General features: G+C 40.4%; 1 pseudogene; it reads right to left on the reverse strand.

Moving 5' to 3' along the window:
• Positions 1-5,413: 5,413 nt before the first annotated feature.
• LOC127437310 (carboxylesterase 1D-like) lies at positions 5,414-21,856 on the reverse strand (annotated as a pseudogene).
• Positions 21,857-25,840: the final 3,984 nt, after the last annotated feature.

The following is a 25,840-nucleotide window of genomic DNA, read 5'->3' on the forward strand; positions in this document are numbered from 1 at the left end:
GTATATAGATGTACTAGGGCTAGCTTCTGAGCTTTTCCTAAAGCGCTTTACCAGGACTAGCTTCCAAACATATCCCTAGATGCTTTACAAGTGCTAACTTCCGAGCATTCCCTTGGCACTTCACTAGAGCTAGCTTCCAAACGTTTCCCTAGACGTTTTACTAAGGCTAACTTCCGAGCATTTCACAAGGCACTGTATTAGAGCTAGCTTTCAACCGTTTCCCTAGGCACTTCACTAGGGCTAGCTTCTTAGCGTTTCCTGAGGCGCTTAGGGCTATCTTCTGTGCATTTCCCGAGGTGCTTAGAGCCAGTTTCTGAGCATTTCCCTAGGCGCTGTACTAAGGGCTAGCTTCTGAGCATTTCCCTAGCCAGTATACCAGGGATAGCTTCCAAGCATTTCCCAATGCGCCTTACCAGGGCTAGCTTCCGAAAAGTTCCTTAGGCGCTGTTCTAGTGCTAGCTTTCGAGCATTTCCCTTGGCACTTCACTAGGACTAGCTTCCGAACATTTCCCTTTGTGCTTTACCGAACATTTCTCTAGACGCTTTACAAGGGCTAGCTTCTTAGTGTTTTCCTAGAAGTTTTACTAGGGATAACTTCCAAACATTTCCCAAGGTGCTGTACTAGAGCTAGCTTCCGACCGTTTCCCTAGGCGCTTCACTAGCTTTTGAGCGTTTCCCTAGGTGCTGTACTTAGGACTAGCTTCCAAACATTTTCCTAGGTGCTAAACTTAGGGCTAACTTCTGAGCATTTCCCTAGGTGCTGTACTTAGGGCTAGCTTTTGAGCACTTCCCTATGCACTTTATAGTGCTATGTTCTGAGCATTTGCCTAGGTGCTCCAGTAGGGCAAGCTTCCTATCATTTCTGAGCAGATATGAGATGATGTATGAGAAATGGAACAGCAGCACCTACACCACATTCTTAAACTAAGAGCATTTTAACAGTGTTTGACCCCAGTCAGCAAGCCGAAGGCGGCAGTGACAAGGAAGAAAACACACTTACAAAGGAAGTTAAAGGAAGTAGGATAAAACTTCGGGAGAAAGCAAGACTCACCAGAAGAAGCCCATTCTCCTCTGGCTGGCACATATAATTTTTACAGTTCTAAGCATTTTCTCATCAGTTGCACAAGGCTACATTTAAAGCTGTTCTTTGAGTGCTTTACAAGATGATAATTATAAATCTGCCATATAATATGGAATATCCATATGTCGATTAAATAAAAAAATAAAATAGGTATTTAGTCTGTCCATCTCATTCAGAGAGGCCACCTATCTGGACAACTGCATTTCAACCAGCTTTCGAGAGTTTCCCTAGGTATGCTTCTTTTCACACTAGACCAATGCATCAGTTTATAAACTGTATGGATCCCTCCAAAAGGTATTACTTGTGGTCATCTAAAGCAACTCAACATTAACATTTTACTGTAAGAAAAACATTTGCTCAGTCATTGAAAATAAAGATGTTTTAGAGAATTCATGTTTTAAAGTAAAAAAATAATAAATAAATAAATAAATGACACTAGCATTGGATCTGTGTTGGCCAATACCCAGAGTAAAGGTATCAGCATCGGTACTGGTGAATCCCTAGTGGGTACATTATATAAAGTTTTGGTTACAAAAAAAATTAATAAAAAAAGATACTGAACATTTCAACCATTAGTGTCCAGGTGGGAAAAAAAGGTAATGTAAATTAAAAGGGATACCCAAAAATGAAAATTATCTCATCATTTACTCAACCTCATGCCATCCCAGATGTGTATGACTTTCTTTCATCTGCTGAACTCAAATTAAGATTTTAAGAAGAATATCTCAGCTCTTTTGGTCCATACAATGCAAGTGACGTCAGCATAAAAATAATCCATAAAACTCCAATGGTTAAATCAATGTCTTCAGAAGCGATATGATAGGTGTTTTTATTTTTTTATCTATACATTCTCCTCAGTCAATCTCTTTAACGTTACTTTCACATTCTTCTTCTTATGTTTCTGGTGATTTACATTCTTCATGCATATTACCCCCTATTGGGCAGGGAGATGATTTCTAGCAAAAAAGGACTTGATCTGTTTCTCACCCACACCTATCATATCACTTCTGAAGATATGGATTTAACCACTGGAGTCATATCGATTACTTTTATGCTGACTTTTGGAGCATAACATTTTTGGCACCAATTCACTTGCATTGTATGGACCTACAGAGTTGAAATATTCTTCTAAAAATCATAATTTTTTTTTTTCAAATCAAATCACTTTATTGTCACACAGCCATATACACAAGTGCAATGGTGTGTGAAATTCTTGGGTGCAGTTCCAATCAACATAGCAGTCGTGACAGTGATGAGACATATACCAATTTACAATAACATCAAATTAACACAACACAATTTAAACATCTGTTATACACATAATTACACACAACAATATACAAATAATAACATACACTGTACAGTATACAATACGCTGTTTTTGTTTTTTGTTTTTTTTTGTTTTTTACTATATAGGTACACATTATTCAATAAAAATTAAAAATTAAAATATATATATAAAAAAAAGTATATATATATATATATATATATATATATATATATAGAATGTACAGTATTGTACTGTATTGACATTCAGGCTGTCGGTTGATAGTCAGTTGTTAAGAGAGACATAATATAATAATAATATAATTTATGACAGTCCGGTGTGAGATATAAGAGTAAGAGTAATAAAGTGCAGTGCTGATGTATATTGATCATGAGAGATCAAGAGTTCAGAAGTCTGATTGCTTGGGGGAAGAAGCTATCATGGAGTCGGCTGGTGCGGGTCCTGATGCTGCGATACCGCCTACCTGATGGTAGCAGTGAGAACAGCCCATGGCTCGGGTGGCCATGGGCTGTTCCCATGGCCACCCGAGCCATTTGTGTTCTGCAGAAGAAAGTCATACACATCTGAGATGACATGAGGGTGAGTAAATGATGAGAAAATTGTCATTTTTGGGGGAACTATCCCTTTAAATGTGAGTCCTTATCAACAGATCGAAATACTGAATAAAATTCTTTATTTTGTTTTCCGCATAATGTCATACAGGTTTGGAGAGACATGAGGGTGATTAAATAATAAAAATTGTCAATGTAAAGCTTAAATCTAGGTTTTCACTTGGATTTTACTTGATTAATCCAAAATAAAAAGTACCCTACATTGTTTGCTTCCATTAGGGTTTTGATTGTATGTCCAATTAAATCAATCTCTTTATATACTAATAATTCTTTTTTAGGGCTGTTGATTCAACGTGTTAATTCAGTGCGATTTATTATATTTATAAATAATGGATAAAAAAAAATATCATACAATTAATCATGTCCCTGGTCCGTAATGCCAAATATTCCCACCATCAGAACAATTCAAGCTTGAAGTACCACCTGTTTTCAGCAGAGGGCAGTAAGCAAAACTCCAGCTGTATCCACAGTTTTCCTGAGCAACTACTGGGCAGCACCATGATGATTCTCATTTGCCAAGTTCGAAATGGCATACTAGTACCATACTACTCTTACTACTTTTGCAGTATGTGTCTATGGCAGAAATAGTATGAATAGTATGGTAGTACTAGGGTTGCTTCTCATCCCTGCATACAAACCAGCAGTTTACATGCAGAAACCAACACTAAAAACAATCCAAGTTTGGACTGAGGAAGCCACCTCAGAATTGCAGGATTCTTTTGATACTACTGACTGGAATATATTTGCAGATGATGCAGATTTGGAGGAGTATACATCAGCTGTCCTTTCCTACATAAACTTTTGTGCTGCAAGTGTGACAACAACAAAGACAGTTAAAATGTTTCCCAATCAGAAACCATGGTTTAACAACGTGGTACGTAGGCTCCTCAGGGTACGGGACTCTGCATTCAAAACTGGAGGCTTACAATGAGGCAAGAGACAATTTGAAGAGGGGCATTAGAGATGCAAAATGTAGATATAAGCAGCGTATAGAGGAGCACTTTGACAACAACAACTCGCAGCGCATGTGGAAGGGAATAAAGACAATTACTGGATACAAGGTATCCAGTTATCCGGTCTTAAGCTACAATGACAGCACATTCCCAGACACACTGAATCAGTCCTTTGCTCGCTTTGACTGCCAAAAGAGAGAAAATGTCTGTTCCGTGTGTCCAGAGATGGTACAGTCCATAAAGCTACATCAACATCAGGTCAGATCCACCCTGCATGCAGTTGACACTTGTAAAGTGGCTGGACCGGATGGGGTCTCCGGACGGGTACTGAAGGCCTGTGCAGACCAGCTAGCAGAGGTATTTACTGACATTTTTTATCTCTCATTAAAGCAAGTTGTGGTTCCCACTTGCCTAAAGTCAGCCATAATTGTACAAATACCTAAGAAAACAGCAGTGAATTGTCTGAGTGATTATCATCCAGTGGCTCTAACTCCTATCATCATGAAATGTTTTGAGAGGCTGATTCTTACTCACATCAAGGCTGTCATCCCTGATGGACTGGATCAACATCAGTTCGCGTATCAGACCAACAGATCAATAGATGATGCAGTCATAACAGCTGTTCACACAGCGCTCACACATTTGGTCCAGCCAAACACATATGTGAGGATGTTGTTTGTTGATTTTAGTTTAGCTTTTAATACCATCGTTCCTCACAAACTAGTCCAAAAACTGATGCACCTGGGCTTGGACAATTTACTGAGCATATGGATACTGGACTTTTTAAGCAACAGACCTCAAACTATCAGGATAGGAGGCCCCACCTTGTCAACTTTGATCCTGAATATGGGAACACCGCAGGGGTGTGTCCTCAGCCCTCTCATCTACACACTCTTTACACATGACTGCTCCCCATTCATCCATCCAATACCATTGTCAAATTTGCAGACGACACCACCATTATAGGACTGATAACACAGAACAATGAAACAGCCTATAGGGAAGAGGTTCAACATTTGGTGGAGTGGTGTACCAATAACAACCTGGATCTAAACATCTCAAAAACTAAGAGATGATAATAGACTTTAGAAGATCCAGAGGCACTGAGCACATTGTCCTCTGAGTACTAGGAGAGGAGGTGGAGAGAGTGGAGAGCTTTAAGTTCCTGGGAGTTCATATCTCAGCAGATCTTACATGGTCCATTATCATCTCCCATCAGGTGAAGCGGGCCCAGCAGAGACTCTACTTCCTCAGGAAGTTAAAGTAGCTCCGTCTTCCACAAAAATTTCTGGTTAATTTCTATCGGGCCACCATTGAGAGTCTCCTGATATACTGTTGTAAGTGTGGTATGGCAGCTGTACTGCAGAAAACAGGAGGGACCTACAACGGGTGGTGAAGATAGCACAGCGAGTGATTGGGACCCAGCTCACACCACTGACAGACTTATACACTGGCCGACTTATAAAGAAAGCCAGCTGTATTATAAAGGACCCATCCCACCCTGGACATTGCCTGTTCTCCCTGCTCCCTTCTGGGAGAAGATACAGAACAATTAAAACAAACACAAACAGGTTAAAGAACAGCTTCTTTCCTAGAGCTCCCCCCACATTACCAGCTAAGAATATTCACAGATGGGTGTAAACACTGGAGACTGAAAATTGAAAACAGGCTAATCATGGAACACATCAGCATTCAGGGAAAAGGTGGATAGACAACACGCAGCAGTACAGAGAACAAACCACACTCAGGCTGGCTTGACACTAACGACAGTACAAGATGAGATTGCATTCTTGAAATTGAACACAACTGGATGGAGTGCAATTTCAAATGCAGGGATCTCAAGATGTGTTTTTCTAAGTTTAAAACTTCATTTATATTGACACCTTGTTGGCCTTAAAACACTGTGTTTTTGTCATGACAAACAAAGTGAGATGCTCCAAAAGTGTCCGTCTGATGCAGGTGTACATTGATGCGTCCTTAGATAAGCCCTTATAATAAATATTTTTTGTACAGATTGACAAATTTAATTGCAAAATAGATTGCTGTGGACTTTAGGCCAATGACAGGCTTATGTTCAATAATATGGAAATAAACGATATATTGCCTTCTAACACCACTTTTTGTTTTATCTTATCAATGCTTTGCCAGTCTTTATCAATTTGATAAAAAATTCAATGGATTGACGGCCCTAATTTTTTATGTTAATGCTCTAATTCTACCGAATATTCACATTTAAAATAGCATTTGTTTGAAGTGTAATATTGTATATAATAATGAATGTAATAATTACTCACTTTGGGCATTAAAAAGCCAAACTCATCATCAGTAACACCAGTGTTGAGAGGGACTTAACTGAATTCTTGGTTCTGAACAATCTCCTCAACAGGCTTGGAAAGAAATGTGAATCCACGGCAACTCAGAAGTTCAACATTCTGTACTATAAACAATGTACATACAAACATCACATTTATACAGCTGCCAATATGAATGAAATGATAAGATTTCGTACAATATAAACATATTACAGAGAGGTTGTTTTTGATTTATAGTGTAGCAAATATTGGGGCGTGATGTCGTTTCTTGTATTGAACATGATTTTATAAAGATTGAACTTTTATGGCTTGTTTTTATGATTAGTTATCACCTGTTTAGAATATTTCACAATTTCCTCTTCAGTCCAGCACATGATGCAGTCAACAATCTTTGATGAACTACTGCTGTCACAGTTTGATGATTTGGCCACATTCTGAAATGAACATCAACATGAGGTTATAATAATGATAAATACATTGAAAAAATTCATATAGAAGATTAATCTGAAATGACATTATACCTGAGCTAACAGTAAAGGATTGGCCATTACACCAAACCTTCCATTATACCTTCCCAAACAGCAGTCCCACTTTGTGCAATGGCACGATGGAAGAGATCAGCAGACAATGCAGAAATAACCTTAAAAAAGAAAAAGAAAAATGCAAGTACATCATGCACTGAAGCAGATTAAGCATGCAACACTTTTTGAGCAATTAACAGATTAAAATAATTTAAATATTTTGCTAATAATGATAATTGACAAATGTTTTATATGATTAAACATGAACTTTCAACATTTAGATAATATTAAAATATTTAAAGCTAAATAATGTTTTTTGAAACAATATAATGCAAATAAATTCCATATTCTGATGAAAACAAAATTAGGCCATCAATTAAAAATTGCTTGAAAAAATACTTTCTACAAGAAGAAAAAGATGCCTACCTTCAAGGACACACTGACTGCTCCTGCAGATTCTCCAAAGATAGTCACTAATCCAGGATCTCCACCGAAGCTGTGGATGTTCTCCTGAACCCACTGGAGTGCAGCCACCTGATCCAGAAGACCACAACTACCTGGTGCATGCTCATCACCTGTGCTACAAAAGAAAACCAGAGGTTATTCTTTCATTTTTTGCTAAGCAAATTCCTTAAATACATACAGAAAAACAGGTACACAAAATTGCTTATGGCACCATGACTCTTCTTTGCTTTCGGTGTGAGCCAGAGTGGAAAAGCTTCTCTACTGCACTCATGAACATGCAAAGGAGATTCAAGATGTTTACTGTAAAATAACTTAAGACATTAATCATATGCCTTCAGAATACTTGGAATTTGACGCATGTGTCGCATGGACTACTTTTATGACACTTGTGAGTCACTATCAACTGCTATTGTGTTAATATCAGCAAACGGGAGAACCTTTAAAATTTCACCTTTTATGTTCTGCAAAGAAAGAAAGACACATGAGACCTACCTAAAGAAACCTAGCAGACCCAATCTGTACTGGATCATCACGACAACCACATTCTGATACGCTGACCGGACTGAGCCATCATACATTTAGGCTGAACCATAAGTCAAGGCTCCGCCATGTATCCAAACCATGACCTAGAAAAACACAAGAAGTTTCTGTGACACACTTGCAAAAGAGGAAACAACAGAGGCAGCATTTCTACAACAAAGTAGGGCTGGGTGATATATTGAATATTTACGATATATTCAATGGTGAGACTTAAAAAATAAATAGTTTAATAGCATCATTAGCAAATGAACTGAGAGAGAAAGTTCTACAAAATACTTTTTGTTTTCAAACTGTCGGTTTAAAACTCTGATTCAATTATTAGTTTGCCTCACCACTTCGTGTTCATGTTGTGGCATTTCACATGTATTAAAATGTTTTATTAAAAAATCAGTATATTGGTATTTATTGCTGTTTTTTTTTTTTTTTTTTTAGGTTATACTCATTCATTCAATGATTATCTATCATCCATCCTTCTGTTCACTTGGTGAATAATCATTTTTACTAAAATTTTATTTATTTTTATTTTTTTATTGTATTTTACTTTTGCTTTAAACTAGGGCTGTTAATAGATTAAATCACATCACATAGCAATATTTGCTGAGAATCCCCCCAAATATATATATATATATATATATATATATATATATATATATATATATATATAACATTTTCATTTTACTAAAACATATACCTACCTATAAATAGTAAATCCAGAGAAACTGATCATTTTGCAGTGGTCTCTTTTTCCAGAGCTGTATACACAGATCAGCCACAACATTAAAACACCTGCCTAATATTGTGTAGGTCCCCCTTGTCCCGCCAAAACAGCGCCAACCCGCATCTCAGAATAGCATTCTGAAATGTTATTCTTCTCACCACAACTGTACATAGCGGTTATCTGAGTTCCGGTAGACTTCGTCAGTTTGAGCCAGTCTGGCCATTCTCTGTTGATCTCTCTCATCAACAAGGCATTTCCATCCACAGAACTGCTGCTCACTGGATGTTTTTTGTTTTTGGCACCATTTGGAGTAAATTCTAGAGACTGTTGTGTGTGAAAACCCCAGGAGATCAGCAGTTACAGAAATACTCAAACCAGCCCATCTGGCTCCAACAATCATCAATTTCAATCAATCAATTTTCTCTGGATTTACTATTTATAGGTAGGTATATGTTTGAGTAAAATGAAAATTTTTGTTTTATTCGTTAAACTACTGACAACATTTCTCCCAAATTCCAAATAAAAATATTGTCATTTAGAGCATTTATTTGCAGAAAATGACAACTGGTCAAAATAACAAAAAAGATGCAGTGTTTTCAGACCTCGAATAATGCAAAGAAAACAAGTTCATATTGATTTTTAAACAACACAGTACTAATGTTTTAACTTAGGAAGAGTTCAGAAATCAATATTTGGTGGAATAACCCTGATTTTCAATCACAGCTTTCATGCATCTACCAGTCTTTCACATTGCTGTTGGATGACTTTATGCCACTCCTGGCGCAAAAATTCAAGCAGCTCGCCTTTGTTTGATGGCTTGTGGCTTGACGTGGCTTGATTTATGCATCCTTCACAAAGATGAATCTGCCCGATTCCAGCCTTGCTGAAGCACCCCCAGATCATCACCGATCCTCCACTAAATTTCACAGTGGGTGCGAGACACTGTGGCTTGAAGTCCTCTCAAGGTATCTGTCTAACCATTAGATGACCAGGTGGAGTATCGGTGATGATCTGGGGGTGCTTCAGCAAGGTTGGAATTGGGCAGGTTCTGTACAAGTTTATCCTGGAAGAAAACTGCTCTGACAATGTTCCCAAGTTTGAGGATTGGTTTTTCCAGCAGGACAATGCTCCATGCCACACAGCCAGGTCAATCAAGGTGTGGATGGAGGACCACCGGATCAAGACCCTGTCATGGACAGCCCAATCTCCTGACCTGAATCCCATTGAAAACCTCTGGAATGTGATCAAGAGGAAGATGGAAGGCCACAAGCCATCAAACAATGCCAAGCTGCTTGAAGCTTTGTGCCAGGAGTGGCATAAATTCACCCAACAGCAATGTGAAAGACTGGTAGAGAGCATACCAAGATGCATGAAAGCTGTGATTGAAAATCAGGGTTATTCCACCAAATATTGATTTCTGAACTCTTCTTAAATTAAAACATTGGTATTGTGTTGTTTAAAAATGAATATGAACTTGTTTTCTTTGTATTATTTGAGGTCTGAAAACACGGAATCTTTTTAGTTTTTTTTTTTACCAGTTGTCATTTTCTGCAAATAAATGCTCTAAATGACAATATTTTTATTTGGAATTTGGGAGAAATTCTGTCAGTAGTTTATAGAATAAAACAAAAATATTCACTTGGTAGCAATGGCTGTTGATTCTCCTGTTGACTCTCAAAATGATTCTTCTGATTGCAAAAAAAAGCAAACCTATAAGCTATTTCACAGCATATATATATATTGAATACCATTAAACTGCTGAAAATATTGAGATTTTTTTTTTTTTTTTTGGTCCATATCACCCAGCACTACAATAAAGCAACATGTTGGGGAAGAATAAGGAAATTCAATCACAAAATACAAGAGCTGGTGGGCTATTTTTGAATGTATTGGTAACTTGGCATCTTCCCCAGGTTTGGATGGAGTGTAGATGTTGAGATACAAGCAATCCTCTGATACCTCGGGCACCTCCACACTCATAGAGTAAAACTTTCCTACTGTCATGCCTGCATCAGACTCTCCCCCGCATTTCACTCTCTGATCTCAATCACTGGACTTTTAATCACACACACCTGACACTCATTTTCCCCACTCATTACAGACTGCATATATACTCACCTCACACATTCATCCTTGTCTAGTCTCCGTTAAGGATTATCCGGACCTCGCTGCCTTTCAGCAATGTTTTACCTCTCTATTTGTGTTGTGGATTATTCTCCATTTGCATTATCCTGCATCTTCAGTCTCCTGCTTTAAAGACCACCAGTTACCAGTTATTGCAACAGCTCTTCTCTGTTTTGCTTATTTGTCCTGCGGTTGAATAAAGATCCCTGCTTATTGGATTCAATCTCACCTCTGTATCTGCGCTTCAATAACAGAAGGCTAGAAAAAAAATGGAAACCATCTCCTAGATGGTACAACAACTCCGCCGAGCCTCCATCGTCCCATCGGCAGCTGCAACTACATCTATTTCCCATCTTGCTACAAACCAGCAAGATGATACGGCCTCTAATACCGCTTCTGCCGGTCTTCCCTCCACTCCGGTCGCTCCACCCCCAAGTGGCGCTGCATTTTCCGGTCCGCTGGCAACTCCAGCCACATTCTCTGGTTCTGCTGCTGATTGTAAGGGCTTTTTACTACAATGCTCTCTTGCCATAGAGATGCAGCTACACCGATTTCCGACGGAGTGATCTAAAGTTGCATTCATCATTTCACTATTGTCTGGCCGTGCACTTCATTGGGCAACTACCATCTGGGAGCAGGGGGGCTCAGTAACTCACTCCGTTGGCGCTTTTGTGTGCCACTTCCGGGAAGTTTTTGCTCAGCCAGCCAGAGGTTCACATGCTGGGGAACAGCTCCATGGACTGCGACAAGGCAAAACTTCCATCCAAGAGTATGCGCTCAATTTCCGCACCCTTGCTGCCGCCAACGGCTGGAATGAGACAGCCCTCCTCATTACTTATCGTCAAGGTCTTGATCCATCATTACGACTGCAGCTGGCTGGTTGTGATGACACTATGGGTTTGGAGCACTTCATCCAGCACTCCATACGAGTATCTAACCGCATGCAGTCACGTTTCAGTCCGTCTGTTCCATTCTGTTCTGAGTCAATTCCTCCATTATCAACTCCCCGTTTTCAAGAACCCCCCAAGAAACCAATGCAGTTGGGGTCAACTTCTCTCTTTAAGGAAAACAAAAAAATCTCACCTGGTCTCCTGCTGCCTCAGAGGCCTTCCAACTTCTCAAGAAGTCCTTCATGACTGCTCCATCCCAGACACTGTTCCAGAATTTCGGTCTTCCAGAAGACATTGTTTCTGACCGCAGTCCCCAGTTTATTTCTAATGTCTGGAAAGCATTCTTCAAGTTCCTCAGTGTGTCCATAAGTCTCACTTCTGGTTACCATCCTCAGTAAAATGGGCAAATGGAGAGAAAGATTCAGGCCGCTTCCTGCGCACCTACTGCCATCAGCACCAACACGACTGGAACCATTATCTTCCGTGGGCTGAGTATGCACAAAATTCACTCCGTCAACTGTCCACTGGTCTCACACCCTTCCAGTGCATACTCGGATTCCAGCCACCACTGTTCCCCTGGTGTGGTGAGCCTTCAGATGTTCCAGTGGTGGACTACTGGTTCAAGGAGAGCAAGATGGTTTGGGATAGTGCGCATATCCACCTCCACAGAGCCGTTCGCCGTCAGAAGAACCAGGCCAACACCCAGCGGTCTGAACAGCCAGTGTATCAACCAGATCAAAAGGTCTGGCTCTCCACTCTGGACATCAGACTACAACTCACATGTCGCAAGTTAAGTCCCCAATTCATTGGTCCCTTTCCTATCCTCCGTCAAATTAATCCGGTTACTTATCGCCTTCAGTTGCTACCACAATACAAAATTGCACCTACATTCCATGTCTCTCTGCTCAAACCTTACCTGACTCCTCTCTCTTCTCCCTCTCCAGAGTCTGATGAGGAGTGTGAATCCCCTCCGCTGCTGCTTCTGGAGGACGGTCCTGTGTACTCCGTGCGGACCATCCTGGACTTCCGACGCAGAAGGGGTCATCTCGAATACCTGATCGATTGGGAAGGATATGGCCAAGAGGAAAGATCATGGGTTGCCAGAGATGACATCTGGATGCTCACAGATTTTCACCAGATCGTCCTGCTCTGCGTCGTCCAAGGCGCCGGGGGTTGTCACACCTGCATCAGACTCTCCCCCGCATTTCACTCTCCGATCTCAATCACCTGACTTTTAATCACACACACCTGACACTCATTTTCCCCACTCATTACAGACTGCATATATACTCACCTCACACATTCATCCTTGTCTAGTCTCCATTAAGGATTATCTGGACCTTGCTGCCTTTCCACTGTGTTTTGTTACCTCTCTATTCGTGTTGTGGATTATTCTCCATTTGCATTATCCTGCATCTTCAGTCTCCTGCTTTAAAGATCATCAGTTACCAATTATTGCAACAGCTCTTCTCTGTTTTGTGGTTGAATAAATTTCCCTGCTTATTGGATTCAATCTCACCACTGTGTCTACACTTCGATAACACCTACATACAAAGACACTTGTCTGTCTTGCATACACCTAAAAAATCCAAAACAAATGGTACCAGTTGAAAGTGAACAACTTTACAAGTTTTCACATGAACCACTAAATACAACACAAAATTATTTCTTATACGACATCTATTATATGCTGTCAGGGGGAAAGATAGTTTAAAATGTCTTTGATTATAATTGTGTGAAATAATACAACCCCAATTCCGAAAAAGTTGGGACAGTATGAAAAATGCTAATAAAAGCAAAAAAGAGTGATTTGTAAATTAAATTCACCCTTTGCTATATTGAAAGCACTACAACTACACATTATATGATGTTTTACCTTGTGAATTTCATTGTTATTTTTGGTAACGCTTTAATTACAGCCCGCAATTTACAGTGTAAGTACACCGAATTTACAGCGTACCTTTTTTGTATTAATAGTGTAACTACACAGTACGTACTTGTAGGTATAAGGGAACAATATGAAAAGTTTGGGGAATAAAGGGGTAACAACCTGGAAAATTGCAAATAATTTATACTGTAAGTTTTTTATAACTAAGGTGTAACTATTCTAATATTACATGGTATGTATGACATACTTTGCTAGACAACAGTCTTACGTTTGCGAGCAATTTAGCAAGAACATACACTGCGTACCTTATTGTAATAACACATATGTATTATATTATAATATATATTATAATATAATACCTATGTATTATTACAGTATATCAGTATCTTACAGTATAAATTATTTGTAATTTTCCAGGTTGTTACACCTTTATTCCCCAAACTTTGCATATTGTTCCCTTATACTTACAAGTACGTACTGTGTAGTTACACTATTATTACAAAAAGGTATGCTGTAAATTCAGTGTACGTACGCTGTAAATTGTGGGCTGTAATCTAAAGCGTTACCTTATTTTTAAATTTACAGTAATTTCAAATCAACTGATTGCAACACGCTCCAAAAACGTTGGGACAGTCGAGTGTTTACCACTGTGAAACATTACCATTTCTTCTGATAACACTTATTAAGCATTTGGGCACTGAAGACACAAGTTTGTTAAGCTTAGAAAGTGAAATTGTCCCCCAATCATCCATTATTTAGGTCTTTAGCTACACAATAGTACGGGGTCTTCGTTGTCATATGGGGTACTTCATAATGCACCACACATTCTCAACTGAAGACAGGTCAGGACTGCAGGCAGGCCAATCTAGCACCCACAATCTCTGCTCACACAGCCATGCACTTGAAATCTTGGCAGTATGTGGTTTGAAGTTGTCCTGCAGGAAATTGCAGGGACGTCCCTGGAAAAGATGGTGCTGGATGGCATTATATGCTGCTCCAAAATGTTTACATATCTGTCTGCATTCATGGTGTTCACACAGATGTGTGAGTTACCCATGCCATGGGCACTGACACACCTCTGGCCCATATGGACACTGGCTTTTGGACCTGACGCTGATAACAGCTTGGATGGCCCTTTTCCTCTTTGGCCTGGATAACACGACGTCTTTGTTTTTCAAAAACTTTTTGAAATGTGGACTCTTCAGACCAAAAAACACAGTTCCACTATTCTACTTTCCCCCTAAGATGAGAACAAGCCCAGAGAAGTCGGCAGCGCTTCTGGACAGTATTGATGTATGGCTTCTGCTTTGCATAGTAAAGTCTTAATTTGCAACTGTGGATGCAGCGGCGAGTGGTGTTGACTAACAAAGGTTTACTAAAGTTATCCCAAGCCCATGTTCATGATATCCATTACAGATGAATGCCGTTTTTTAAGACAGTGACATCTGAGGGATTAGAGATCATGCGCATTCAGAAGTGGTTTTCACCTTGCCCTTTACACACTGAGATTTGACCATATTCCTTGAATCTTTTAACTATATTGTGCACTGTAGAGGGTGAAATGCCCCAAACCCTTCCTATTTGTCTTTGGGGAACATTGTTCTCAAAGTTCTGGATTATTTGCTGAAGCATCAATTGGCAAATTGACAAATCTCGACTGATCATTGCTCTTGAAGGACTATGCTGTTTTTGGAGGCTCCCGATATACTATGACACGATTGCCTCACCTGTTTAACATCTCCTGTTTCACACTGCCTTATTTCAACTCGTCAAATTGTTATTAGTCTTAAATTGCCCCTGTCTCAACTTTTTTGAAGCGTGTTGCAATCATCTGATTTTAAATTACTGTACATTTTCAAAAAAACAATAAAATTCACAAGGTAAAACATAATAATATAATGTTTAGTTGTAGTGCTTTAAATATATCAAAGGATGAATATAATTTACAGATCATTCCTTTTTGTTTTTATTAGCATTTTTCATACTGTCCCAACTTTTTCGGAATTGGGGTTGTACATGGGTGGCTGTTCGGTAGCATCTCTCACTCCGTCCCATTTCTCTACAGGTTGGTCGAGCCAGTCTCAAAGGGCCTACAGGAGGTTTTGGAAATGGTACATCTAGGTAGCTATTGATGATTGTTTCCTTGCCATTTACAGTGAGGACGGCACCTCTTAAAGGTCCTAATTTGGTTTGCACTATTGGTCCTGTTAAAAAGACCAAACAGAAAATGTAGATGAATATCTAATACTGTCAGAAAGTTAGTGATCTTTTATTGTTTGTTTAAAGTAGACAAGTTCCAGTTAAATCTTTAGGTGTCATTTGTACAAATTATTCTAAGTTCGGTTATGAAACCCTATATGATGCAAGCTAATTGGTCCTTTGACATTTAATCTGTTAGCCAATTGGCTTACATACTCTATGGCCCAAGCCAATCAGCTTGTATGGTGCATCTAATAGGTTTGTTGATAATAATCTTTTAGCGAATCAACTTAATCTGCCTCAGTTGTTTGCAGGTTAGCTGGTTTCAATGCAGCGAGCCAGGAGAGTTTTCTCTTTGAAACCCTCCTCCTCCCCAGCAACACTTGTCTAGAGTTGGGTTGTAACCTTAAATTTGTTCTGACAGTGGTCATGACTGGACTTTATTATTTGTATATGAGTATTGATAACTTGCCTTCCTTCCACTCTTTTATGATCTGTTGAAGTTTTTCGGTCATGAAAGTATAGTGTTTTCCCTTCAGGTTTTTGCTAGATTTCTGTTCAGCTCCATATTCAGACCATGGTGTGAGTCCTGGACCATTTGGAGACCAGTTGTCAGTTACAAACAGAACCAAATAAATGTTATAATAATAGAAAATGTACTTCCATATGAGGATATGTGAACAACTGATGCTGAATAGATATTTGCGAGACACATGTGCAAGTAAGCATTGCCCGAATTGGGCACAATAGAGTGCAACAGTCTGGTTCCGGGAGTACTATATTTCTCTATATTCTCTTTTTTATACAAATGTTTAAATTCAATATATATTGGACAGAACAATGCTTTTATATTTTTATATGTTACCTTTTCCATTTGTGTGATTTCATGGATCATTTTGTAACTTTTTTTTTTTATTATTATTTCACTGAAAAGCCTACAATATGCTGTGTAATGCAGGAATCCATTTAAAGAGACACAAAGATTGTTTTTGGAGGTTGTGATGGTGGGGACACGTTCCCCCCGTCACCCTCCATTGTTCACATGAAACCTACACCACTGGTTCAGTGGCAAGTTCCATTGTGACAACTTATCCCATATAGTGTGACAATATGCCCCACTTTTGGGGCAAGTTGTCACAAAAGGTAAATATGTGCAGTGAACTGTTTTTATTTTATTATTTTATTTTTTTCAGGGCGATAGTGGTGAAAATGTTCAAAGGTATGCAGCTATGCAAAAAATGGACTTTCAAAAATAAACATACCCAGAGACATTTTAACTGAAGTAAAAAGTTTACCAAATAGCCCAGTGTCTCTTCTACTACATTTATTGTTGTATATATTGCATATAATTTCACATACGTAAAAATACTTCAAATAACTTGTTTATTGTTGGTGTTATTCTGTGGCAAGAATCACTTACCCAGTGCGAGCAAAGCTAAGTTCATTTTCTTTTTCTATAAATTCACCTGTATTAGGAAGCAGACAGACAAGCTAAGAAGGAAGCTGGAGTGATTGTCACTGCCTGAAGATTGTCTAATTTCTTTGCAAATTATTACAATTAAAGCTGAAGTTTGTAATCGCTTGAATGTTAAAATACTTTCTCCTATTCCTGCTTAATATGCAGAGACAACTATAAGAATGACATTTTGAGGTTGAGTCACCCGAAAAGAATAAACACTGTAGCTTTACTTGTGTAAGCATCCCGACCAGCCTGACACAACAATATTGGCTCAACCCATGGCATGAGTGGGACTACCTGCTGGGCTGACCTATGGACGTGGGGAGTGCTAAACAAACTTGTTAGATAACAGTCACTATTTTTGCAATTCTGTTAGTGGTGCAGAAATTACAAACGTTACCTTAAATTCTTCCATTTTTATATGTCCATTTGCAAAACAGAAACCAAATACAAATATCACTTAATCTCCATGGTCACTTCCAACAAAACATCTTTTCATTTGAAGTATCCTGGGAGCATGCTGGAATTCATACAGGTATACTGGAGCACCAGCATCTGACAAAGACAAAGAAAAAATCTTTAAACTGAGTTATGACGTAAAGCGGAGTAAACAGCATTTTACAAAATTAACACAGCACATTTCTGAAAATAAGAAGGAATCTCACCTCTGTGGGAATTCACTGTTTTAAGAGCTGGGATGTTGAAATAAAAGTCCCCCACCATCTCTCGAAAACCATCACGTATTTTTATCCTGTCACTGGATGTGCCCAAATACTAATTTAACACAATCCCAGCCAGAGACTGATCTTGAAGCTAGAGTGAATGAAAAAGAAAAAGAAGCAAATATTTTTTTTTTACTTGGAAAAATTCAGCTGAATTAGTGTAACATATAATATACAACAATTAATATTCAGAATAAAAAACAAAACTGTCAAATAAAATATATGATGTTTGCATCTGTATTTCCACCTGAGTACACTGGATAAAATTATTTACATTATTTATGCTGTATAAACTCATTTAAATTTAAATTAAATTAAAAAATAACTCAACTAATCAGTTAAACTAAACAAAAGTTTCCACAGACAAAAACTAAATGATCAAATACAATGTCAAACCAGAGTGGAGCAGCTGGATATGTAATCTGAGTAAGCTTGGAGGAAATCCTGCTAATATGAAAAACTATTCTATGCTGTATTTTACAGCAAAATAGTTTGAGAGTAAAAACAAAGTCTTAAATTAGGTAGCATATATCCACACTCATCATCGGCAACTCCAGTCATGAGAGGCACTTTACTAAACTCGCGGGATTGAAGAAGCTCTTCTACAGATTTAGGAAGGAAGTGATAATCTGTTGCCACTCCAAAAAGAAGCATTGGATTCTCCTGTTTTATAAGACAAACACAGCCTTTAGCACAAAGTGTGACTATTTGAATATATTAGTGTAATACTTATAAGCATGAATTGAGTCTTCAACATGCATGCGACGAGATCTGCATTTCAGTCATCACTTTACTGTGATTTTAGAAAAAGCATTTGCAATCATAGCAGAAGTACCAACAAATATAATGAAATTTCAAACTTCTAAATGGATTGTTTAAACAATAAAATGCAATGTGTGTAAATCATAAAATACAATAAAAATCTGTCTTTCTCAAAGAGTGGATGATGGATGGTTGATGGATTGATGGATGGTTGGATGGATAGATGGATGGATGGGTGGATAATGGATGGATGGATGGATGATGGATGGATAAATTAGTTGCCATGCATACCTTAGAAATCTTCAATATGTCTTCTTCTGTCAACTGCATAACACAGTCAACAATCTTCTTTGTACTGGAGAAATCACAGCCAGCTAAATTGCCAACAGCCTAGAGAGAAACAAGTTACATTTACGTTCACTGATAATAGAACAGAATAATAATGTTTCTGAATCACAATACGCATTTGGGACCTCATTCATGTTATAGATATGCCAAGTATTAATGTACTCAAACACTTGAAGATACTTCATTTATAATAAAAAGATGAGCCAATCAGCTTGCACACTCTCTCTCTGTCGAACATTTACATTAGCTCAGTTGTTTGCAGGCTAGCTGGTTTCATGCAGCAAGTTACAAGAGTTTTCTCTCTGAAACCCTCCTCTTCCCCAGCACCACTTGTCTAGAGCTGATTCACAGGGATTGTATGTACTGTATGTCTAATTGTGCAGCAGCAGCGTGTCTTACATGATCAACACAGTCCAGTCTGCCAAGACAAAACCTACCAACTTGTCATAACCATTTTAACACCTTAAATTTATTCTGAGAGTTGTCGTGATAATTTTACCTGGGCTAATAGCAGAGGGTTGAGACTCATGATAGCATTCATTGCTGCAGTGCCACTCTCTGCAAAAGCATGTTGGAAGAGGTTTGCAGGTAACGGTGAAATAACCTTGTGGCGGTGGGGGCGTGGTCAAGCGTTCGTCCGAAGAGAGAGAAAGCGGTAAGGGTGCACACACCTGAGCGCTATAATGTCTAACACCTGTTTTTGATTGCAGTAAGCATTGGGGAGAGCAATAAAATAACGAACCATGCCAGTGACGGGGAAAGAGAGCTACCATACATAAACAAAGACTGTGCTGAACTGTGACTGCTGAAAAGCAAGCCTGTTCGTTTGACTATTGTGAATAGATCATTTGACTATTGTGCTGAAAAGCCATTTTTGAGTTTGTTTAATTAAAGTCCTACCTTTGAGTTGAAATCCAAAGTTTCCCGTTTCCTCCTTTCCCACCCAACGAGCCTCTCCACAAACTTACAATAAGGGATGTTGGAGCACATATTAAAAGAATATTGCATTTTAAATATAAATGATGCACTTTCGACATCTGTGGCATCCACAGTGCGCTAACTAAATTATGTTATACCATAACCCAAACCCAACACTAAACCTAACCGTTAGTGGAGGAAATGTTTTATTTCAGAATGAAAGTTTAACCTCCAAATCGCGCTCACCATTGTTAAGGTGAACATGATTGCTTCTTGGTTTTTGTGGGACCAGATGCAGTCTCTGTGGTTGCTCGTGCAACACATTATAATTAGTGCTAAAGGGAAAGCTGATCACCACTAAATTGATGCAAAAATATCTGATGCCTCTTGACGATAATTCGGCTGAATGTGGTTGATTTCAGGGTACATTAACTTTTTTTCCTTGTGCGATCATGTTGGGGTTTAACATCAAAATGTGTATTTAATAAGAATTTTTTTATTTTTGTTGAAGCATTTACATTAATTCTTCAGTAAAAAAAAAGAACATATTTGATATTGTAAAGTTGTCCTTTTGAGGTGGGACAGCGTTTCTAGGTGGATGAACTTCTGCTCATGCTTTACCATTGTAACAGAGCTGTTCAGTTTGTATTCCTAAAACCTCGATGAGAATTAAATTTTGCGCCATGTTCTTAGGGTTTTTAGAACAATTTTCTTTTTTCTTTTTTAAATTAGTTACATAAGGTCTAAATACAGTAAATTACATAAATAACACAGTCACATATACATTTTGTTTTGAAGCCGCTGTTAAAAAAAAAAAAAGAAAATGTGCGATCAAGGTCCTAATATAAGGACTACAACTATCAGAATGAGTTTATGTGCTTGACCAATGGGACAGCCGTTGCAGTCCTTATTTAGAAACTTGTTAGCAACTTTTTAAAAGCATACACTATTTAAAAAATTCACATTTGAGGTATGACTGTGTGTAATTCATGTTGTAGAGTAAAATGTAAAAGTCTTTTCAAGTAATATAATGCAAAGGTTACTAGTGCACCTGACTGGCATGTTGAAACATGAGTTGAAAGTGATCTTTTCAAAGCAGCAAAACTATTATTACAGAGAATCAGTGATTCCCCTTATATGTGGATTATAAAACATTATTATGAGAACTTATATGTAAAGACACACTGACTGCTCCTGCGGACTCTCCAAAGATAGTCACTAATCCAGGATCTCCACAAAAGTTGTTGATGTTCTCCTGAACCCACTGGAGTGCAGCCACTATGGTCCAGAAGACCATAGTTTCCTGGTGCATGCTCATCTCCTGTGCTGAAGGACAGAATTCATCGCAAAACACAACATTGATTCCTTTTACACATGATGACTTTTAAAAATTATTTATACAGTAAATGATCTGGGTGGCACAAAGTATTATTGAAAAACCCAAAGACATAAAAAAATTATTTTGTGGTTTTAAGTCTGTGGTGGCGGGGGCATGGTCAAGTGTTCGTCAAGAGAGCGAGAAAGCAGTAAGGGTACATCCAGCTGAGGGTGAGAGCGACGAGACATTGGGGTCACCGGTGGCGGGACAAACCCCTGCGAACGGGGAGCTGGCTTCGGCAGCACATTTCCACGGCTTCGGGGAACTGGGATGGGCTGCAGTAAAGGGACAGAGTGGGGGGGAGGACACAAGGGGAGGGGAGAGAGAGAGAGAGGGAGGGCTCTTCCGCCCTCTGATATGTCGTCATAAGGCCCTCCGCCAGTTGGACAGCCTCCTCCAGAGACGCTGGGCGGTGGCACTGGACCCACGCCACCATTCCTTTTGGTAGACGATGGATAAGCTGTTCCAGTACCACAAGATCGATGACTCCCTCGGCGTCACGGTCCTCAGCCAGCAGCCACTTCCAGCAGGCGTCCCGGAGCTGTTGAGTGAAGGCAAATGGGCGGCACGACCGGAAGAGTTGTTGGTATTGCTCAAGGCTGCGACCGACCTGCTGTAGGATGGTCTTCCTCAGATCATCATACACCAGGAAACCTGCCACAGGTAGTTGTTGCACCATGAGTTGAGCTTCCCCGGACAACAGTGGGATAAGTCTGATCTCAGATCTTGGCCGTCCTCTTGAAAAAATCCAAGAAGGCCTCGGGATCATCTTCTGCCCCCATCTTCATGAGGGCGATCAGAGGCATGGAGGCTGCTGGATCCGGGGTCATGGCTGGGGCTTTCTCCTGATGCAGTAAGCTCCGGAGAGCGTGCCTGTCCTCTGCTTGAGCTTGGAGCACCTTCTGGAATCGGCGATCCTGGCCCTGGCGTAGCTCAAGTAGGGCCTGATGCTGTGCATGCTGCATACTGGCGAAGGACTTTATGACATCCGCCAACTGCGAGGACTCCATGCCGGCATATTTCCTCCAATTTCCTGGGTTTCGGCACCAGTGTGAGAGGTTCGTTGGGTGGGAAAAGAGGAAATGGGAAACTTGGGATTTCAACTCAAAGGTAGGACTTTAATTAAACAAACTCAAAATGGCTTTTCAGCACAATAGTCAGAGGATCACACAACAGGCTTGCTTTTCAGCAATCACAATTCAACACCATCTTTTTATGTCTGGTAGCTCTCTCTCTCTTCATCTTTGGCATGGTCCCTTTTTATCGCTCTCCCCAGTGCTTACTGCAATTAGAAACAGGTGTTAGACATTATAGCGCTCAGGTGTGTGCACCCTTACGACTTTCTCTCTCTCCGGACGAATGCTCAACCATGCCCCCACTGCCACAAAGTCCATGTTAGCTTAGCATGTTAGCTTTGGGGCCATCTATATGCTATTGTAAAACTCTAGGTTGACAAAATTATCTTAGCAAATATTTGCATTTAAAATGAAATTTCTCTTTCTAAAAAAGAGAAATACTGCCTTTTGCCGACCAACAATAGCAAGTAGCAAATCATGATTCATGGCTGTGCTGTAAACAAAAGGCTACTGGCTATGTCTCTCCCCAATTTCAGTTTTTCAACACAGTAAAAACTGCACTTGTCAAGCCATTTCATGAGGTAGCTATTCAACAACAGGCTTAGACCTAAGACCTCTACTGTATCAACTCTATTGTAATTATAATGGTTAAGAATGGGCAAGGAGGAGGCAGGAACCGTCTGAGCAGTCAACAAAACTTTTAATGACGTAAATCAACTGAAACATAACATTAAACAAACAGACATGCACACACACAGTGGTCGTGTGTGTCTTTCTCTCTCTTGAACTGGTGCCTCCAGCTCGTCTTTATCCCCCTCCTGGCTGATTAGAACAATTCAGGGCCAGGTGTGCATCCTCATGGCCTGGCCATGCCCTCCTCCTCGTCACACTCCTCCACCACCCGACTCAGGCTGGGGAAACCTCCGCCATGACGTACTCCCACTCCAAGAAGGGAGGGGAGGTGTTGCACTTCTGGCTGTCCTTCTGCCGGCAGGTCTTCTCTGCCTCTCTGGAGCTCAGGGAGAGATGAGGGGAGGGAGAGGGGAGAGGGAAAGAGTGAGGGGGAAAGACAGAGAGAGGAGAGAGAGAAATACTCGCTCGCTGGTCCCCGGACACGCCGTCACCTTGTCCTCTGCCACTCCTCCACCCTCTGGCGGACGACAGCTGTTCCTCTCTTGGCGGACAGCAGTGAGTCCTCTGACCCCTGGCAGATAAAATGGCTCCTACCCTTCCTGGCGGATGGCAGTGGTTCCTCCGACTCCCGGCAGCTGGCAGCAACTACTCCATCCCCTGGTGGACTGCCACGGCTCCTCCCCTAGCGAACGGCAGCGGCGAGGACTCCACGACAGTGCATCCCTCCTCCCGCCCGGCTGATTAGAACAATTCAGGGTCGGGCGTGCGTCCTCATGGCCCGGCTAAGCCCTCCTCCTCATCATAGTAATCAAATATGTTGACAGCAGCTATCGGATCAATAGTGTGAAAGAAATTATAATAGTTAGGTATATTAGAACATTATTATTTATGTATAAAATACTTTCAGCTAGAAAATACAGTGTTGGAGCAGCCCTGTGTTGTGCTTATGAGTTGAAATGGATGACCAGTCTGTTTTTCAGGCAGAAGATAGTATCTCTTTGTTCGTACTGCTAAGGGTCCGATCGTGTGACAACTTGTTTGCTCGAAGATATACAATACATCCCCAACAAACATTTTTCTGAGTTTATATCACATGAGAAATCTGCTGAGGTCAAATCACATATAACTTATAACCTATATAAGCCTACCATGTATGTGTGTTCGAGAGAAGCCACAGGAGCTTCTCCCCCTGGCTGGGTGGTATGAATAAAGTGCTGAGGAAACGGCTGCACTGTGTCCTGTAATGTGTTTGAAACACTCTCACTCATGTGAATTCCAGGTGGAGAATTTCCATGACAATAGTGTTTGAAGTTCAGGTTTGAAATTCTCTTGCAGTTCTGTTCTCTTTTAATAGGGGTGGTGGGAAGTGTGACACTGCTTGTTAACAACAACGTTCTAGCAAATCTACTGTGACAGTTTTCATATAGATCATAAGGAAAGCTCTGTTTCTTTTTTGCAAGTTAGCTAATATGTGTTGAAATGTCTCAGCCTCAGATGCCAAGTGCACAAATCTCAAATGCATTGCAAACTCTACTCTAAAATGGCAAAAACTCGCAATCCAATCTAGTTGGCAGGCCATTACTTTTGGTAGTCACAGTGTACGGGTATATGATTTAATTAATCTGCAGGGAAACAATTTTTTTTTTCATGAGTTACCAGGCTTCTATAATGCACGTCTAGTACAGAATTAGCAGCTGGATATGCCAATGTTTGCAAAGTTCATGCGAGACGAAACCCTCAAGCACGCCTTCGACCAAGTGAGAGTGATCGATGGTCAACAGCTCCGGCCGGGTGTCGCACTTTCATATCCCTATTTCGCAGTTATAAACGAGCGGTTGTATAGAGTGATGCAGGATGCTCAAACAAAGGAAGATACAACCCAGCTCTTAATACCGCGGAGCCGCCGGGAAATGGTGTTCCAGGCGGCTCATTATAATCCGATGGTGGGTCACTTAAGGGAAAGGAAAACACTGAACCGACTATTTGCCCATTTTTATTGGCCAGGCATTGCTGGTGATGTTTGCAGGTGGTGTGCGGCATGCTGGTGAATGTCAGCTGGTGAATCCACCAGCCACCCCAAAAGCGCCATTGCATCCTCTTCCATTGATCGAGGTCCACTTCGAGAGAATTGGCATGGCCCTCATCAGGCCATTAGAGCGGTCAGCATGCGGACATCGCTTTGTGTTAGTCCTAGTGGACTATGCAACGTGATATCTGGAAGCAGTGGCTCTATGCAGCATCTCGGCAAGTATCTCCCAGGTGGGGATTCTGAAAGAAATCCTCACCGATCGGGGCACAACCTTTGTGTCACGGACACTATGCAAGCTTTACGAATTATTGGGCATTAAGTCAATCCGCACCAGTGTTTACCATCCACAATGGCTTGATCCCCTGTTATTGCAGTACGAGAGGTCCCGCAAGCCTCCACTGGGTTTTCCCCCATTCAAACTGCTGTATGGGCGGCGCCCGCACGGTGTGCTTGATGTCATACGCAAAGCTTGGGAGGAGGGATCCTCAGCTGGTAAGAATGAAATTCAATACGTTCTTGATCTTAGAGCAAAACTCCACACCTTGGGGCAACTAACACAGGAGAATTTGCTCCAAGCTCAAGAACGACAGAGCCGACTGTATAACGGGAACTCGGCTGCAGGAATTTGCACTAGGAGATAAGCTACTCATATTACACCCCACATCGAGCTCCAAATTACTCACCATGTGGCAAGGACCCTTTCAGGTCACACGACAAGTGGGGGATCTCGATTATGAGGTAAAACGAACCGATAGAGGGGGCAAACGTCAAATATATCACCTCAACCTCCTGAAATTGTGGAGGGAGGCAGTCCCTGTGACATTGGCTACGGTAGTTCCGGAGAGGGCGGAGCTCGGGCCGGAGGTGAATACAAAACCTAATCCTATCACCTCGGTCACTTGCGGAGACCACCTCTCACTGTATC

This window comes from Myxocyprinus asiaticus, chromosome 48 (genome assembly GCF_019703515.2).
Source record: "Myxocyprinus asiaticus isolate MX2 ecotype Aquarium Trade chromosome 48, UBuf_Myxa_2, whole genome shotgun sequence".
Lineage (NCBI taxonomy): Eukaryota > Metazoa > Chordata > Actinopteri > Cypriniformes > Catostomidae > Myxocyprinus > Myxocyprinus asiaticus.